We start from the raw sequence: 4,833 nt of genomic DNA on the forward strand, positions 1-4,833 counted from the left end.
TTGAGGATAGACATTCTCCCCATGAAAAGCATGCAAGAGCTTCTATCCAATAAAATTTGCATATTTCTTGTCCCACTGGTACCAGCCCTTCCTAGCCTCTGAAAGCACCATTTGGAGGGAGAAGCCCTACACTTTAAATATTACACCTACATTTTTTATAGCATAGTTTCCATACTATAAAGAACATTCCTTTGAGCATATAGGTCCATGACTTCAACAAATATAACTGAATTTGTAACCATAATCACAGCTGATATATGCAATATATGACTTAACCCCTTATGCAGATTTGTCAAACAAGAGAACATAAAGACATGCTGGTAGAAATTATTTTTTAAATAATATCATTGTGTTAACTTAAGTAGAATTAATTTATACTTATTGATAAATTCATGAAAATACTAGATACTATTCTCTCAGATCTATATCATATCTAGATAATGCATGTGATCAGATTTATAAAAAAGTGTATCAAAATGAGATACAATGCTTAAAGTATAGTTTATAGGTCTCAACTACAGTTTGGCTGCAAGTGCTATATGAAAGTAGTATCCAACAGAAGAGAAGTTGATTTGGTAAGTCATTTTCAAGACAGGTGCTACTCAAAGGCATGATTCTTAAACCAGTGCCCACATGGGGACACTTTGGTACTGTAATGAAAACAGTTAGAGACTTTTTATTATCTAAGAGAAAACAATTAGAACTTTATTATCATTTTATATTAATTGAGTTCAATACTAGAAATTAGGAGTTTGTTTTGTTTATCTTTGTTTCATTTCTCTAGTAATTTATTTTTATGATGTATAGAAAAATTTTTGCTCTCTGAAATATTTGGTTAGGACAAACCTGTATGTTTGCACAGATTAAGGAGCACTCTTTGAATGCATTCCTATACCACCTACTGCTTATACTTACTAATATTGGCCACTCTGTGATGTCTTAATTACTTACTGCATTAAATCAAGGGCCTGTGAGCTTTTTATATAAAACGTCAGATTCTAAATATTTTAGGAACTTTTGGCCTGTTAACAAATATTGAGCTCTGCCATATTAAGACGAAAGTTTCCTTAGATAATATGTAAATAAGTGAAATTGATTTTATTTCAATAAAATTGTATTTGCCATCACTAGAGGTAGGTAGGATTTGCTCAATGGTCCATAGTTCACTCTGCATGATATTATTATTTAGTTTTGTCAATTACATTGGAAATTCTTCAAGAACAAACTAAGGGACTTACCTTTGTTATTGTTATTATTCATTCCAAGGAGTGACTACAAATTTCAGAAGACATTTTGAAATAAATGAAAAAATGAATAGCTATTAAACTGGAATAATAGATTAATGAATACTACAGATAGTGAAGACAATCAAGTAAAGACATTAATAGAAGGATTGTAGTCTATTTGGCTACTATAACAAAATACCTTAACCTGAATGATCTATATAAAATAAAAGTTTATTTCTTAATACATAACATGACCAACGAACCCCATTTACACTATACCAGTACTCTACCATTTTCTCAGCACGAATTTTATATGCTGTGTCTACTATGTACTAAATTCCTCTATATAGAGCCACATATGTATTTTCTGTTCAGTTAAACTAAAATAGATAGATAGATAGATAGATAGATAGATAGATAGATAGATAGATGCATGCGTACATACATACATACATACATACATACATACATACATACATAGTCTGATAACAGACTCCTTTTTAGTTCATAAGCTGTGCCTTCAGTTTATGTCTTCACATGAGAGAGGGGGTAAGTTTATGCCTCTCTTTAGATTATTTTTGTTTGTTTATAAATAGTGAATTTTGAAGCTTAAAATGACCTTGAGCTTACTGTGTAGCCAAGGATAAGCTCCAACTCCTGATCCTAAGCCATTCTGCCCAGTTTATGTAATGCTGGGTATTGCACCCAGGGATTTACACATGCTAGGCAAGCACTCTGCCAGCTAAGCACAAGCCCTCTCTTGCCTTTTTTATAAGAACTCTAATCTTATTCAAGAGGGTTCTGTTCTTTTGACCAACTCACCTCCCCAAAGCCCTGTACCATCCCACTGCTTATTTCGCTTGAATAAATTGTTGATGGGAGGGAGAAAAATGCAAACATTTATAACACAGCAACAAGTGACAATAAATCAACCAAAAGTAAAAAGACTGGGAATAATGTTCAACACAGCAACTGACTAAATATCTTCCTGTCATTATGAATACATTCATGGTCAATACTTTTTCTACTTCCACTGAATTTTGAAAAGTGGAAATATGTTGACATTCTCCAAGAAAGGAGTTCGATGCTACATAAAGACAAAATTCTGATTTAGACTGGGTTACCAAAGGAATTTATTCAATAAAGATTCTCCCAAAATAATGTTAATACAAGTTGTTTTGCACTCTTTAGCTAAGGTTTTATTTTTATTTGTTTGCTAATGTATATGTATTTACATATGCACATGTGTGTCTTCACATGTCAGGTCTGTCAGGTCTCCTAGAACTGGACTTATAGGCAGTGTAAGATACTCAACATGGGTCCTCTGCAAGAGCAATAAAAGGCTTTTAAGCACTGAGTCATTTCTCCAACTGTGGTTTGACTTCTTAGAAAAGAGAAATTGAGGTGGCTGTCCAAGAGATATCTAATATAATTTCTCAATATTGCTTTTATTTTCAAGCATATGAATTCAACAAGTGACTTTTTTTCACCCAGAGATAGGCTCCTTTCCTCTATTAAAGAAATTTGTAAAAAATAAACATAATATTTTGCTTAAATAATTGCTACTTCATATTTTATGGCCATGAAAATTGCATTGTCTAAAATAAAGATTTTAAGAACAGTATTCACTGTGGTAGGCGACTAAAATTTCATCCAAATTTGATGACTTTAGCCTTAGGTCATATACATATCCATTAATACTTAAACAGTTAGAGGAAAGTGAACAGGTTATAAATATTGTAGAAGTGGCATAAGAAGAATGTTAAATAAGTGAATTGCCAGTCTTCATTACAACAACAAACTTGTCATGTAAAGCCACATTCATTCAATTAGTCAAGAGTACTAACTATATGCCAAGAATTGTCAGTGATATGAAGCAAATAGAACTTCTGCCTTCCAATTGCTTATATACCAGAGTGTAATACATAGTTAGTGAAATAGCACAAGTTAGTGAATAGGCTATATTCACACTTTGTGAAACTTATCAAATGTACCTTACCAAACATACAAAAAATAGTGTTACTTTATTTGCACATTTTATTGGTGCTATATTTCTCCAGAGGTGAGGAATAATTGCCTTTGCCAAAGACAAAAAATATCATATCTTAAGGATAATACAATGCTAACTAAGTTAATGTGATAGTCTTATAATCGTGTAATCCCCCTTCCCAAAGTGGGTTCTAAAGAGATGGTTCAGCAGTTATGAGTTCTTTCAGAAGACCAAGGTTCACTTCCTGCCACCCACATGCTGGCTGACAACTATCTTTAACTCCAGTTTCAATGGATCCAGCACCTTCTACTGCCCTCCTTGAATAACTGGCAACCATACAAGCACAAACACACATACACATAAAATAATAATACGGTTCCCGTGGGGGAGGGCCCAGGAGCTGCAGGAACCCTGCGCCTGAGACACTGCCAGAACTTGAAAGGACAGACCTGATAAACAGTTCTCTGCAACCAAATCCCATGGGAGGGAGAGCTAAACCTACAGAGAGGCAGACACGCCTGGGAAACCAGAAGACACTGCACTCTGCAAACATCTCTGATGCCAGAGGAAAACACCAAACGCCATCTGGAACCCTGGTGCACGGAAGCTCCCAGAAAGGGCAGCGCAGATCTTCCTGGTTGCTGCCGCCCCAGAGATCTCATAGGCAGCACCCTAGGAGCAAACTTGAACCTCAGGACCACAGGTAAAACCAACTTTTCTGCTGCAAGAGACCTGCCTGGTGAACTCAGGACACACAGAGGCAAAATTCCTCTAGGACCGGGCACTTCCTGTGTTTACCTGGAGTCCCAAACCCGCGGATCCCGGCCCGCAGCAGCTCTCTGCTACCAGACCCCAAGGGAGAGAGACCTCACCACCTGGTCAGGTGGGCACTCCTGAGGCTGCAGAGCAGAAGAGACCACCAACACTGCCCACCCCTTCCTACATCCCTGGCCCAAGAGGAAACTGTATACGGCCTCTGGGTTACCGTAGAGGAGGGCCCAGGAGTGGCAGGAGCCCTGTGCCTGAGACACCGCCAGAACTTGAAAGGACAGACCTGATAAACAGTTCTCTGCACCAAAATCCCATGGGAGGGAGAGCTAAAACTTCAGAGAGGCAGACACGCCTGGGAAACCAGAAGAGACAGCACTCTGCACACATCTCTGATGCCAGAGGAAAACACCCCATGAGCAAAGGTAAGCCTCGGGACCACAGGTAAGACCAACTTCTGCTGCAAGTGAGCTTCCTGGTGAACTCCAGACACAGGTCCACAAAAACAGCTGAAGACCTGTAGATAGGAAAAACTACATGCCTGAAAATAGAACACCCTGTCCCGATAACTGGCTGAAAGAAAACAGGAAAACAGGTCTAAAGCACTCCTGACACACAGGCTTATAGGACAGTCTAGCCACTGTCAGAAATAGAAGAACAAAGTAACACTAGAGATAATCTGATGGCGAGAGGCAAGCGCAGGAACCCAAGCAACAGAAACCAAGACTACATGGCATCATCGGAGCCCAATTCTCCCACTAAAGCAAACACGGAATATCCAAACACACCAGAAAAGCAAGATCTAGTTTCAAAATCATATTTGATCATGATGCTGGAGGACTTCAAGAA

This window comes from Rattus norvegicus, chromosome X (genome assembly GCF_021556685.1).
Source record: "Rattus norvegicus strain SHRSP/BbbUtx chromosome X, alternate assembly SHRSP_T2T, whole genome shotgun sequence".
NCBI lineage: Eukaryota > Metazoa > Chordata > Mammalia > Rodentia > Muridae > Rattus > Rattus norvegicus.